The 15,708-nt window shown below is 47.9% G+C and overlaps 1 protein-coding gene across 2 annotated transcripts in view; it reads left to right on the top strand.

Moving 5' to 3' along the window:
- LOC144686706 (voltage-gated inwardly rectifying potassium channel KCNH7-like) overlaps positions 1-15,708 on the top strand; it is a 136,372-nt gene that overhangs the window by 56,626 nt on the left and 64,038 nt on the right. The gene's annotated exons all lie outside the window — the stretch shown is intronic.

Raw genomic sequence — 15,708 nt, 5'->3', positions numbered from 1 at the left:
TTCTTCAAAATGTGTAAATATCTTCTGGAACGACATTTAAATCATTATTTCTATTATGTTTTGTAGAAATAATATAATGGAATTAGAACAATGTTAAGATCCAAATGCAATTTCTTTTCTTTTAATGATATTTTTCCATGGTTATGAGAGTAAAGTGTTATATCTGCAAATTTTAAATTATAATGATTCCAAATTGAAGACAAAGGAGATTTTCTTTAACATTTTTGAAACAACAAGTTCTGTTTCCTATAAAATGGCATTTAGTTGTTGTAACAATTAAACCTATATCTAAGCAAGCTGTGATGTTTTCCTATCAACCTGTCTACATATTCCTGAAAATGATTTGGTTGGAAAGGTGTATTACATGATAGAGGGTGATCTTTCTCCTCTGGCTTGCTACATTTTTACCATCTGCCCAGCTGAATCATTTCAACATACATGACCTTAAAAATATACTCAAGCATCCATCAAAACTATACCTACTTAGCACAATCTGCAATTTTATGACATTTAAACTCCAATAACCCCTAAGAGGTGCTGTTCTTTATACAATATTTTTATTACTGATCTCATAATTATATTGGCAATGGAGCAGAAATGTATGAATTATTTTGCATGACTGTGAGTTCTAAACATGGATTTACAAATGCAAATTTGAAACAGGTAAATTATATCAACAATATACAACTTTCTTATTTACAGAGAGGATATAAATGCAATGAAGTGCCAAATAATGGAGATATTCACCCTCTCTCATATCTATATACTTATATTTATTTGTAGAGATAGGCAGAATGATATTTTGCAATCATTTCAGATTCTAGGATTCTCATTAACGTTTTCAGGGATTGCATTCCATAATTTAATTTGTTAATAGTCAAGGCAATTGTTCTATATTGACTGACTAAATCTAGATTGTTTTATTTATTATACGGGATTCCAGGATCATGAATTATGTTTTAAGAATCAAATTCCACAATCCCACCCACTTTTTCTGTGAACTCATAAATCAATGGGCTTGATTGTTATTGAAAGACGGCTTAATATATGTATTGAATAATAAAACATATATGCAATATTTCTATTGTACATAATCATTCTGCCTTCACATGTGAGGAACAACTTTGTGAACCATGTGTTGTAATAAGTTCTCTTATATGATTAAGTTTTAAAATACAACAAAGAAAGATATAAAGATACTGGTTGCTGCTTATGGGAAATCCAGAGTCATAACCACAACACTATCATAGCTGTATTTATAAATGTTACTATATCATTTTCAATTGAAATTAAATCTTAAAAGGAAGTGGTCTTTGATGCAAATGCTTTAAAGATGTGTTGGTTAACTTCATGTGTCCTTGGTGCATCCCATCCAGGCCTGGTAAATTATTAACTTTAAGCCAGCCTTTCTAATACCTACTGTTTATCAATTTTACACCAAGTCTATCAACTACCTCCTCTTTCAACATGACTTTGGCAATGCTCCTTTCCTTGGCAAAGACAGATGTAAAGTACCACTGCTATGCTCTCTGCCTCCAAATGGACATCCCCTTTTTGGTCCATAATCAGCCCCACCTTCCCCTTATGACCCTGCTTCTATGTATATGCCTATAAAGGAATTTTGGATTCCCTTTTATGTTAGTTGCCAGTCTCTTCTCATAATCTCTCTTTGTCTCTCTTATTACTTTTTCACTTCCACTCTGAGCTTTCTATATTCAGCCTGGATCTCACTTGCATTATCAACCTGACATCTGTCATAAGTACCCTTTCTCTGCTTTATCTTATTCTCTATCTCTCTCCTCACCAGGAACCTCTATCTTTGCTTCCTCTACCTTTCTTGCTCATGGCAATGTATTACAATTGTACAATTATACCAATTGTACATCTCCTCTTTAAAGACAGCCTATTGTCCCAATACAGTTTTGCCTGCCAATCTTTGATTCCAATTTACCTGGGCCAGATCTGTTCTCACCCTACTGAAATTGGCCCTTCCCCAATTAATTATTTTTACTCTGGATTGTTCCTTGTCCTTGTTTAGAACTTCGTCGTGCAAAGCACAATAATTCATGTATTACTCCCTATCCTCTTCCATAGCTAACCTAAAGATGCAATGATCACTCTTCCCTAAATGATGCTCAACTGACTTTGATACACTTGATCCACCTCATTCACCAGAAGCAGATCAAACAATGCCTTGAAGTTTTCTAGAATTGTTTAAAGTTGCTAAAGACCACAGAGGCTGATGTGGTACATGAGGGAGAAATTGTCCTGACTTCAAGAATTCAGCACAAACCACATGCTCCCAGATCTGGGTTCAGTAGTATGCATTCCCCTTGGATTACAGCATGGCAAGGAGAATGTTCAGAGGCAGCACAGGGTAGGATATGCCGCTGAAAGTAAGGAAAGGAAGGAAAAAGGCTCTCAGCAAGAGACCATCTTCAGCCAAAGTGTTGAAGAAGAAATTCTCCCACCTGAATTGCAGTGAGTAGCACTTTGCTATTGAAATTTTTGCAGCACCGTATCAGGTCCTCGGAGTTTGTCACCTGATATTGACCACCATGGCTATCCACTCCCATTGCCTCTTCAAAGTTTGTCTGAAGAGCTTCATAACTCTGTGAATAGATCACATTTCTCCCCCCTCTCCAACTCTTCCACCATGTTGTCCAGTGCAGTGTCAGACCTGTTGTGCCATAATTCACTCCTCTTGCTGTTCAGACGCTCCTCCACAAATTGCTCCAGCTACTGCTCCAGCCAGTATGCACTTCCCCTCTCAGAGCTGCAGCTGTTTTAAGTAGTGTAGGCCAGCTGTGGTACTCACCTCATTCAAAATCAGCCTCTCAGCTGAGGCGTGTTTAATGCTGGCTACATTAGTTGGTAACACAAAGTTGGTATGATGCCTGCATCGGAAGCAATGGGCACATTAATCATGCATCATGATCCTTGTCCTTGTTTTTGGGGACTATTAAACTTGTATAAGTCTGAGTTGATCACAGCCCAGTGAATTATTGTAGCTGTTTGTAACATCGAAGTGAACTTTGTGTTTTGTACTTATTAAGCAGTCCAGCTAGTGGAGGTGTCCTATCTATCTTGGAAATGACAGGCTGCATATGAGCCAGTGATGTGAATTTCCTTGTATACAGAGAAATTTAACCAGCAGAAAACTTCCCCAGAATCCACAAATATGATATACTACAATTCTTATCAAAATTATTTTAAAATATAAGGATTCAATTTTCTTCCCTACAACTCAAGTGTAATGTCAAATTCTGCACTTTGTGAAAATGCATAATAGAACCTAATTGAACCCAAATGAATTTCATCCAGCTTCACTCAGCAAAAATGTAGCACAACCTAACTGTTGCATTGTTGTAAAAATTAGTCAGTTCGTCTAATGAGAGTTATTGAATTTAATTAAACTTTGCAGAGAGTAATAATTCTGTCTAGCTTTAAAATGCAAGCTATAATTCTGGCATGTAATTTCATTTAGGGCAGAATTTCCTGGTTGGCGTGCGGGGGCGGGCCCAACATGCCAACACGTAAAATGATGCACGATGACGTCGGGCAGATGTCCCAACGTCACCGTGCGCCATCGCGATATTTCGTAAGGCAGGCACGCTATGAGTTCTGATACACACCCACCATTAATTAATGGGTGAGTTAAGGCTCTTGAGGCAGCAATTGGAGACGATTTTTCGCAGCCCGGGTGATTTTCAGGGCATCGCACGGGCACAACGGACAGGCGGGTCGGCCACATTTTTAAAAACCTCATCCACGGGCGGCATAAAAGGGGTGAGTGGGCTCGTTAATGTGAGCTGTTAGAACTTTAGTTTATTACTTACTGCTACTGGCTTGTGTGAACAGGACAACTTCATTTCACTTCAGAGCTGCTTTGACAGTAAGAACAGGCTTCAGTTCAGGACTCTGAGGAATCATAACATTTGGGGCCTTCCAGGTATCAGACAGCCTTCCCTTACCCTGGGAATGGGGATTGTGCTCTCCGCTGGAGGCACCTCCTTTGAGGAGGAAGAGAGGGCCAGAAGGGGGAGAAGGCCAGGAGTCCACATTCAGCCTCCAAGGGAGCCACCTTTGGAAGGACAGGTGCAGGCACAAGGGGCGCAGGGCCAAGAGGAAGTCCATGGCGGAAGGGGCCGCAGAAGACGCCACTATCCTGCTGCCAGGGTTTACAGGCGGCAATGTAGCTCAATATGTCTGAGGTGCAGTGCCGAAGAAGGCAATGGCTCTCAAGGGAGAGAGTGACTTCCATCTGTCAGATGATCAGCCCTGAGATCAGCTCCAACTATGTGGGTGGACACCCCATGCCAGTGGCGCTGAAGGCCACGGTTGCCCTCAACTTCTATACATCCGGCTCTTTCCAACGGTCGGTGGGTGATCTTTGTGGAGTCTCCCAGTCAGCTGTCCACAGTTGTGTCAAGCTGGTGACAGACGCTCTGCTCAGGCATGCCTTGACTTTCATTCACTACCGCTCAGATGAGGCCAGCCAGACAGAGCGAGCCAGAGGCTTTGCCGCGATTGCTGGGTTCCACCGCATCCAGGGTGCAATTGAATGCACACATGTGGCCATCAAGGCACCAGTGGGTGAGCCAGGAGCCTTTGGCAACAAGGAGGGATTCCAATCAATGAGCGTGCAGATAGTGTGTGACCATAGGATGCTGATTCTACAAGTCTGTGTAAGGTATCCAGGCAGCTCCCATGACGCATACATCCTCAGGCACTCCCAGGTGCCGGGCCTCTTCAGTGCTCCAGCCCAGTTGGATGGATGGCTGCTGGGTGACAAGGACTATTCCCTCAGAAGGTGGCTCATGACGTCTCTCCACCATCCAAGAACAGAGGCCGAGCAGCAGTACAATAGGAGCCATGCCTCCACAAGGGCTGTGGTGGAGAAAACCATCAGTCTTCTCAAGATGCACTTCCAATGCCTGGATCATTCGGGGGTGCACTCCAATATCCCCCAGATGGTGTGTCACTGATAGTTGTTGCACGCTGCGCTCTCCACAATCTGGTGCTGGAAAGGGGGGACGCAGTGGAGGAAGAAGATGTAGACGCAGCTGCTCTGACAGCAGACAATGAGTCCAGTAGTGAGTCTGAGGACGAGCACACTCAGGAGAACGCTGAGGGGATAGACACTGACCCGGGCAACCTCCAGGGAGGCAGGAACACCCGGGAGACTTTAATCCAACAGTCCCTCAGCTAGCCTACCAAAGATGAACCACCACCACATGCCAAGGCTGTAGGCTCCAAACTCGATTCCTGAGAGCAACATCTGCTTGGTCAACAACATACACTATGTACCATTTCAATAAAGCTCAATGACAAACAAGTCACTCATAACATCATGGGTTCCCCTTCACCTCCAGAACTAATGAAGCACCCAGAGGCTGGTTGAGAACCAAAACATTTAATGATTGGCAACTTGGCATACAGAAATCAAAGTACATTAAAAGGTGTTGAACATCACACCAACTTAACAGTAACTTAAAAGTGGGGCAAAAGAAAACCACTTGTGATAAGCCCGTGTTGTGCCTAAGGTGATTTAAGCTTATATTTTCAGGTGCTATGTCTAGATGCTCCCCCCTCACTGGCACTGGCATTGGAGACAGCCTGTTCACTCTGCTGTCCTGTTGGCCTTGATGACCTTGGCGGTAGTCCTCTGGCCCATGGAGCCTGTGCTGGCCCTGACTGGGAGGGAACGGCAGTGGCACAGTTGGCATCTCCCCTGTCGCCGCAGCCTCATCAGATGTCACGGTCACTGGCAGAGGAGCGGAGGAGCTGCTGCCGTCATCCGGAGCGCCCTGAGAGGAGCCCGCAGAGATGACAAGCATGTTGTGCGTCAACGTGAGTTTGCTCTGGACCTCCCTGCTCACCGTTGATGGATGGGCACCTAGCTGGGATACTAGGTGCCCAATCCATCTCCCAGACTGACACTGACCACCTGAGGCCAATGCCGTTGTGAGGGCTTGCAGGTCCGAGCGTATCCCTAGGAAGCCCTGGTTGTTCTCCTGGAGCAGCCTCTCCATGAGACTCGTCACTCTCTCCATGGAGGAGGCAGTGCACTCAGCCATGAGGGTCATTACATTGCTCATGCTCCTCATGGACTCCTCTATGACGGAGACCATGGCACACATGCCCTCATGTATCTCTGCCAGATCTTCCTGCACATCCTACTGGACATCCAGAATCTGCTGCCTTAGGACCAGAGGCTCATCATCAGCCACTGACTGAGCATGTTCCTGGTCCCGAACAGTCCTCCGAATACCGGCGTCCTGGGCACTCTCTGCCTCCACCTGCACCTCAAGCGAGTGTGAAGTGCCCTCACAACTGTGCACTGAGATACTAGCTGATGATCTTATTCTCACCGAGGTGTTGGTATCTGCGCTGGTGCCTGCCTGGCTGAGAGGGTGTGACATTGGTGCATTAATGTCTTCTGTGCCCTCAGGGGTCGGCAGCAGTCCCTCAGCCTCCTGATATCAGGCGTGCTCTGGTGAGGCTGAAAGGAAGAACAAGGACATTTGATTAGTTGAAGTCGTTACACTGTTAATGTGCATGCCTGGCACCTGGATCAGGATGCGCTCCTCCTTCCATAATCAATGGGAAACCCATGTTGGATGCTGAATTCAATATACAGTCGACAGTGGAATGTTTGCACTGACAGACATTGTGACCTCAGTGCATGGCACTCTTACCTCCCAATGGCACCCCAAACTCATCACGGCCACTTGACCTAGGCGCATGGCACCTCTCCAGCTCCAGTGACTCCTGCTTATATGTGGTCATGATGAGAAGGTGGGGCTGCCCTCCGCCAGTCTGCAGCCACTCTGCATTATTATGTGCTGTCTTCTCCTAAATGGAGAGAGGAGCATTGAGCAGTCCACCCTTTCCCTGCATTGTCATTGCAGCCTTGCCACCCCCACCTGAGGAAAACCTTGCAGGGCTCATCTGATTCATGCCACTGGAGCCGCAATACACTCATTCCAAGCAGCCAGGGCTGACGCACTTGCCCAGATGCTGCCTCCATTACATTTGCCACTCACACTCTAAGATTCCAAACACACGTTCACTACCACCTAGAAGGATAAGGGCAGCAGATAGATGGGAACACTGCCACCTGGAAGTTCCTCTCCAAGTCACTCAGCATCCTGACTTGGAAATGTTTCGCCGCTCCACCACTGTCGCTAAGTCAAAATCCTGGAACTTGCCCCCTAACAACACTATGGGTGTCCCTTCACCTCATGCAATGGATCCAGAAGGCAGCTGGTCACCACCTTCTCATGGGCAGCTAGGGATGGACAATAAATGCTGGCCCAGCCAGCAAAGGCCACATCCCGTGAATGAATGAATACAAAAACAAAATTCGGAGTTGGTGGAGGGGTGCCGGGTGCGGCGGTGGGGAGGGTGCAACCTAACTGTTGTGCTAAGTGACCCATGCCAATACGGTACCCACCCTTCCTGATCACAAGAGGTCATTAAACCGCTTGCGGCACTGCACCCAGGTGCACCTCACCACATCATGGGAACTGGCCCATTCTGTCACAACCCCCCTTGTAGGTTTTGTTAGGTGGGGAGGCCTCCTCCAGTCCCTTGGCACCAGGATCTCACGGCGTGCTGCCACCTCCTCGAGGAGGGTAGCGAGGCAGTCGTCCGAGAACCTCGGGGCCGACTGCCCCGCTGACCTGCCCTCCTGCCTGGCCTGCTCTCCGAGGACGTTATCCATCACGCTCCTGACCAACATCAGTGGCAGCCTTATTACAGCTGCCTGCGCCGTTCTTGAATAGGCCGCTGGGTCGTCATTGGACCCGGCAGTCATTGACCTCCCGCCGCCCCCCCCCCGGCCCTTCCCGCTGATCTTGGGAGCCGTGATTTACGCTGGGCGAGCCTTAATTGGCCCACGCGCGTAAAATGGCAGCGCGGAACCAATCACGGGCAGCGATTGGCTCCGCGCCTGCCCCTGCCCACTCCAGCACAGCCCGCCTGCCATAGGAAAAATCCTGGCCTTAGGGAAGAAGGGTCAGTCCATTCAATTCAAATACAAACATTCCTTGTGATTTGTACAAGCACGTGTTTGAATAACTATTTAAATTCTGTCTTGTCTTACTCAAAGTTGCATAGTTCTTTATCAGCTTGTCTTTTTCAAACCTCTGAAAGATCTTGTCAAACCAGATAATTTCCATACGTCCTGAGAAAATGAAAAAGAGCGACTTCATGAGAATATTACCTACAGCCTAGCTTAGCACTTAACTTGTACCTTGAAGTTGTAGAAATGAAGTCCAACAGTTGTGATAAAAATGCTTGTTGGATAATTGCTATTATTCATTTGTTCTTTCTTTCATTGGATAAATTCATTTAGCGGTTGAAATCTAAGACAAAATGAATGATTGTAACTTCTGGTGGGAAGCTGGTGAGAGCAGATAGCAATCCTGCACAAGAGAGGGTGCCAGAAGCAGATTTTAAATGCTGCACTTCACATGAAAGCTGACATTAGCTGTTCAGCCATTTCCTATGGAAAGCAGCAGCTAGTCGATTGGGAAGGACCAAATTTGAGGGGCCGGAAGGCAACCTGCCGGCATCAGAAGAAGGCTGCAAGCAGCAAGGGTGGGGATTGATCACAGGGACTCTCAGCTGGAGAAGGGAAGGATCCCTGGGGCAGCAGAGATCTGGACCTTCCTTGTGGGGCTCAGAGAATTACTAAAGACAATTTTTTTCAGTTAGTGGACCTCACTGGCATTTTGCCAGGCTCAGCTGGTGGGCCGGCCAAGCATGGCGAGCACCTTGCTTAGGTAAGTCCTGGGACCCCGATTTACATTTAATAATCAACTCCTAGTGAAGGCTTCAGCAACCACCAGGCTTTATTGGAGGGAATGGACCAGGAAATGGAATGACCTTATTTTAACTGCACCCCTGTCCTGTGCCTGTCTATTGAGGGGAGTTAAAATTGCCCCTATTATAATGTCATTCTGCCATCTTCTGAAAACAAGGGAGTTCCCATGAAGGCAAAGGACATAGGATTCCTTTTCTCGATGAAAATCTAGAATCTAATGATGCTGTACTATTTTATTATCGCGTATCATAGTTCAACTACAGTATAGTAAAAGCAGCTACAATTGTGCATTAACTTATAAAATCCCTTGATGCAATCAGGAAAGAGCAACTCAATGAATACTACTATTGTTGCTGATCCTGTTCTGTTCTTTTATCACTGCTTAGCTGCAAATAACAACCATCTGTTTTATTTACTCAAATTGCCAAAAAAAATTCTCTGTTGCTGCACATAGTTTTACAGCAAGAAGCTTTATTTCCTATTATGTTATCAGTTTATTCCACCAATTTTTCACTCATCCTCTCCTGAAAACATTGATTCTTAGATGGGATATGATTCATGGCTACTCTTCATCCTCTAGAATCTTCCCTAAGTGCTGATAATTTATGAGCTGAATCTTAACAATAGGATAATTTTCCAAATCCTTTCACACAACTTGGTACATAATGTACCACAACCATTCAGCACACTTTTTTCAATTATGTTCATAACAGGCAAGGTACCTCACAACTGACGAACACTCAGAAAATTCACCACAGTAAGAGCTGGTGGGCAATTTGGCTATGGAAATCTTCACAACTCAGCCACTCTTGTCCCGTACTCACTTTCATCAGACACAGCTGAATAGTGAAATAAAAACAAACAATGCTGGAAATATTCAGCAGGTCAGGTAACATTTGTGGAGAGAAAACATTTCAGAACTGTTCCCATGAAAGGTCGCAGACCTGAAACATTGAGCTGGATTTTACATGCCCCCTGCCAGGTGTGTTTTTGGCAGGTGGGGTTGTAGGGTGCGGGGGGAGGGGGGGCATGTAAAATTAGTCAGTGGCTAGCCCACCACCTTCCTGCCCACCCCCAAGCTGACCCCCATAATACATAGGTGGGTGGGCACCAAAATTGGCAGCTCATCTGCCATATGTAAATAAATAATTAAAGGCCAATTAAGCTTGTTAGCAAGTTTATTGACCAGGGGACAATACGCTGCCCACACCATAATACAGTTGGCGTGGGCAGACAGGCAGAAGTGGGCAGGCTGTTCTTTGTGGCCCAGATGAAAAAGGGCAGGAAGGAAGGGGGCAGGTCATTCAGGGGGTTCTCTGTGTGCTTTGGGGGCAACCCCTACAAGATGTCATCCCCCCTTCCTTCCCTATTGCCTACCCTCCAAAACCATCCCCCTCTCCCCCTCCCTCCTTGTCCTAATGGCCCAGAATTTACCTATATCTGGCAGCCATCCATCTTCTATGTGTTCCTTTTTGCAGTGCCAGCAGCCTCGCTAATGATATCTGTGGCTACCGGGACTGGCGCTACCAATCAGATTGGCCAGCAGCTCTCGAGGGCGGAACTTCCTTCCACTATGGGGTGGAAGCCCCATTCTTACCTTGGTCTGCCCCAAACTTGTTATAGCTACCTGGCGAGCTTCTTTCTGGCATGTTAGCTGGTGGCTGAGCAGTGCGGCCCACCCTCCCACCCCCACCACCCGCAGTAAAATCTAGCCCATTAACTCTGTTTTTCTCTCCACAGATGTGATCCAACATGCTGAATATTTCCAGTGTATTCTGTTCTATTTCATATTTCTGCAGTATTTTGCTTGTGTGCAGATGGATAGTGATCAGTTATAGGACCTTGCTGATCTTATCTGCGCTAACTCAGAAACTATCACCAATACAAAAACAGAATTACCTGGAAAAACTCAGCAGGTCTGGCAGCATCGGTGGAGAAGAAAAGAGTTGACGTTTCGAGTCCACATGACCCTTCTCGAAACGTCAGCTCTTTTCTTCTCTACCGATACTGCCAGACCTGCTGAGTTTTTCCAGGTAATTCTGTTTTTGTTTTGGATTTCCAGCATCCGCAGTAGTTTTTTGTTACTATCACCAATACCATTGCCCCAGCTGAGACTGTCAGGTTCAAATGGAGTATTGTGTCCATCTCTAGACCCTGCAATTTAGAAAGGGTATGAAGATGATGCAGAGAAGATGCAGAAAAGATTAGCGAGAATGATTCCAGGGATCAGCAACTTCAGTTACCCGGATGAATTAGAGAAGTTGGGCTGTTCTCCTTAGAGTAAAGAAAGTTGAGAGGACATTTGATGGAGGTGTTCAAAATCTTGAGGGGTGTGGATAGAGTAGCTAGAGATCCACTGTTCCCTTTATTGGAGAGTTGAGAACAAAAGGGCACATATTTAAGGTGATTGCCAATTGAACCAAAGACGACATGAGGAAATTTTTTTATTACAGAATGGTTAGGATCTGGAATGCACTGCCTGAGAGGGTGATGGAGGCAAATTTAACTGTGGCTTTCAAAAGGGTGGTGGATAAGGACCAGAAGATATGAATTTTGAGGGTTACGGGGCAAGGGTGGGGAAGGGGCACTAATGGAATTGCTGTTACAGAGAGCTGGCAGGGACTTGATGGGCTGAATGGCCTCCTCTGTGTTGTAACTGTTCTATGACTCAATGGGCGGAATCTTCCCAGATTTGCACTAAGTGTGGGAGCGGGCGGATAAAATGACGTTTTACCTGCCATCTGCAATGGCAGGTTTTAACACCGTATTATCACAAACCCGCCGCATTAATTATGTATTCCCAGGAAACACGCCGTTTCCATAGTGGATGGGCTCTCATTTGCTCGCCAGGCCATCACGTCGCTGCTTCTTCACGCTGGGCGCCATATTTAAAGTCCAGCCGTGTGCACACATCTCAGTGTTTCCAGCCCAGACTACAGCAGGGAAGATGTCCACGAAAGGCAAAAAGACTGCAGGCCTCAGGTTTAATGACGCATCACTAGAACGCCTTTTGGATGCCATGGAGGCTTGCCACGATGTCCTCTACCCCCACTCTGGCTGCAGCATGGGCAGCGGCATAACCAACCAGGCTTGGGAGGTGGTGGCAGCAGTGGTCAGCGCTAATGCCCTTCAAAAGAGGACAGCCACCCTCTGCCGCAAGGGGATGAGTGATCTCCTCCGTTGCACCAGGGTAAGTCACTCTTCTCACACTCTCAACTCATACTCACAAACCCATTACACATCCACAGGGCCCTAACTCACTGCCAGTTCAAGGGACAGCATCATTCACTCTCTCACACACACCTTCATCATCCTCAGCCCATCCATGGGACCACTCACCGCCCACACGAGCCAGGCATAGTTATCACCTGGCCTGGCAGGCATCCTGCTTACACTCTCGCCATCTCTATTCATGCAGGACAAGCTGGCACACAACAAGAGGGAGAGGTCGCAGACCGGTGGAGGAATACCTGAAACCAAGGTGCTCACAGACTTTGAAAACAGAGCCATCCAGCTGGCCAGCGAGGACCTGGACCGTTCCTGTGCTGATGGTGAGGTCAGCGGTGCTTTACCAAGTGAGGATCCAGCAGTGCAACATCCATCAGACAACCATGCTGTGAGTGATGTGTCCTGTTTCACAGGCCACTGCCATGCACTAATTATCTCTCCTTGCTTCTGCAGGCACATCTGGGAAACAGCCGACAGAGTCCACAACTCAGGGTCTCCAATCGAGCCCCGAAGAAATCACAGAAAAGGAATCTGGAGGCACCTTCCTTGAAGTCCCATCACAGTGCTCACCCACACCCTTCACCAGTGCAGAGACACACATCTCAGTGGGACCTAGCTTCAGAGTCACCTTGGGATCACAATCTGGGGAGCACATCACACTTTCTGATCCACAGCAGGCAGCAACTGGGACTTCCAAGATGTCCGGTACTCGGGGGACTGCTGGAGGCCAGAAATTTGCTGAGTACAAGTCAGATGACGAGCCTCTGGACTCAGTCATGTCACAGTTGCTGGAGCTGCAAAGGCAAGCTAGGGAACAGTAGGAAGGGATGTCCGCTGCATTCCTCAGATTGCAAGGCATAATGGAGGATTCTGTACATCTTCAGGCTGAGGTGATAGCACCGGCATGCCAACACACTGAGGTCAACACTGGTAGGATGGCAGCTGCCATGGAGACCTTGGTCCATGACATCATTGCTGCACTGCTGCGTGGTGCTCAACTCCATCACTGATACCATAGTTGGTCTCCAACAGTGCATACGCGAGAGAGTTGTGAGGCAACTTGATCTCACTCCAGCTACCCCTTCTCCTCAAGGAGTCAGCTCGGGGCCCTTGGGCACCCAAACGGAGGAGGATCAGCAGGAATAACCCCTGGGCCATCTAACCAGATGACTCCAGGAGTGTTTGGCCCATGTGAGTCCCCCCTTCCTGTGACCTCAGCAGTTTCAGCTCCACAGGCCGAGGGTGGCACTGCCACACAGCAGGGCCCCGAAAGCAGGCTGGGGCCCTCCAGGTCTCAGCCCTCCAGAGGACACCTGCCAAGGTCATCACATCAGTAGCAGTCAGCAGGCTGCCTCCACCTCCGCTGTGGATGTCTGGGGAGCACCAAGAGGTAGCAGCAGGGTTAGAAAAGTAGTTGCACAGCGTGGGCACGGATGTTAGTCACTTGTACATATTGTTCACTGTTGTCAATAAACTCCCAAGGATGTCTCCCTGCCTATGGCTCCTTGTTCTGATGAGCAATGTTCGTGTCACTCAGATGTGAAACCTTTCTGCATTAGATAGTCTCAGTCCAGGGCCTCTTCTCGTGCTTTGTGCAGCCTTCAGAACAAAGTGATGGTCTGGCCTCACACTCCCTGGACACATTACTGGCGCCTGCAATCTCAATGGTGCTCGTCAGTGCTGCCAGAATGTTGTGCGCAGGCATCATAGAGGATGATCATTCTTGCTGTGCTCTCAGCACCATAAGGTGGAGCAGGCCCCATCTCTTTAAAATATGTGACCAGTGACGCTGTGCTCCTGAAGGGATCAGGTGCAGGTGCTGAAAGCAGACAAAGGATCAGATGATTTTAAAGTTTCATGGCTGCGTCTCTATGATATGACCCTGATCACAGAGCGCAAGCAAGCTGCCCTCAGCCAGACAGGAGTCAGACATTCTCCGACGCTATGTGAAGATCTATGGAGTGTCCTCACTGCATGTCTTCATCATCCTCCTGCAACTGAGCTACTATTAGGGCCTCCATTGCATTTCCATGACAGAAGCATTCTCACAGAGGGTATCTGCATTTCCATAAGCCAGACTGGAGTCAAATGTTCACAGATGCAATGTGAGGATCTATGGTGTCTCCTCACTGCACGACATCATCATCATCCACAAATCTAGCAGCTATGAGGGCCTCCCGAGCATGCCTGCCTCATCTAGCCAGTGCAAGGGCCTCATGCCTGTCATCCTCGCCTTCGAGGACCTCCTCACCCTCATCCCTGTTGGTGTCCTCCTCATCAGAGGAGACCTCCAGCTCCTCCATCTCCTCCTCAGCCAGCTCCTCTCTCCTTTGCAGCGCCAGGTTGTAAAGGGCGCAGCAGGTGACAATGATGTGTGACACCCTCCGTGGACTATATTGCAGGGTTCCACCAGGCCGGTCCAGGCACGGGATCCTCATTTTCAACATTCCGATGATTTGCTCCACCAAGTTGCAAGTTGCAGCATGAGCCTCGTTATACCTTCGCTCTGCTGCAGTCTGAGGCCGCCGCACGGGTGTCATCAGCCACAACCTCTGTTGTCCCCAAAAATCCAACCCTGCAGCTTCTGTGGACCCTGTACGACTTCAGGGATCTGTGACTGACTCAAAATTTAGGAGTCATGCACACTTCCTGGAAACCATGCACAGACCTGCAGGATGTGTTTCTGGTGGTTGCACACCAGCTACTTTCAGCGAATGTAGTTGACTGCATGTTTTGACAGAGATCTGAGTGCCATGTGAGTGCAGTTGATCGCACCCTGCACCTGTGGGAAACCTGAGATCTGGGCAAATCCTATTGCCCTTGCATCCTGGCTCTCCTGATCCTGGGTGAAATGCACAAAGTTGTGTTCCCTCACAAAGACGGCATCCGTGACCTCATGGATGCATTTGTGGGTGTAGGCTTGTGATATCCCACAGAGGTCACCTGTGGAGCCCTGAAAGGAGCCACTGGCATAGGGATTTAGTGCTGCTGTCACTTTCACGGCCACTGGCAGTGGATGCCCTCTGTGTCCTCATGGCGCCAAGTCCTGCAGTAGCAGGCAGATGTGCCCGGCCAGTTCCCTAGACATACACGATCTTTGGTGACACTGGTTCTCGGTCATCTGCAGTAATGAAAAGCGGCGTCTATAGAACCTGGGTCCAGCTAGACGCCAACCAGCGACAGCTCACTGTGGCTTTTTGGCAGCATGTGCGGGAGCCCCAGCCGTCCCTTCTTCCTGAGGGTGCTGTTCCTCTCTCTGCACAGCCAGGCACCTCTGTCACTCTCTTGTCTGTTGTTTTCGCTCTCTGTAAGCTATGAGGCATACAACTAGGTCACGAGGCTCCATGATCCTGATGTACTCCTCCTGCAGGATGAAAGTGAGAGCTGCGTGGGTTAGCTTGGGTATACTAAGAACCTCTCTTGGTTAAGTCTGAAGGCCCCTTAGCGCATGCCACTGAGTGCTGGCCACCACTTGGATGGCCAGAGTTTAGTGCACTGCATGGCTGCCAAAAATCCCACCTACCTCCATCCCATTCCACCTGATCGATTGGCAGCAGCTTCGCCCATTGGAATGCATGTTGTGCTCTCAGCGCAGGCACAGGCATTCTCCTAACCCGCCCTGCAAGACTGCCCTGTTAGCTTGAACC

The sequence above is a fragment of the Cetorhinus maximus genome, chromosome 11 (genome assembly GCF_964194155.1).
Source record: "Cetorhinus maximus chromosome 11, sCetMax3.hap1.1, whole genome shotgun sequence".
NCBI classification, from domain to species: Eukaryota; Metazoa; Chordata; class Chondrichthyes; order Lamniformes; family Cetorhinidae; genus Cetorhinus; species Cetorhinus maximus.
The sequence above is the reverse complement of the archived record's forward strand: the minus strand, read 5'-3'. Positions and strand labels throughout refer to the sequence as shown.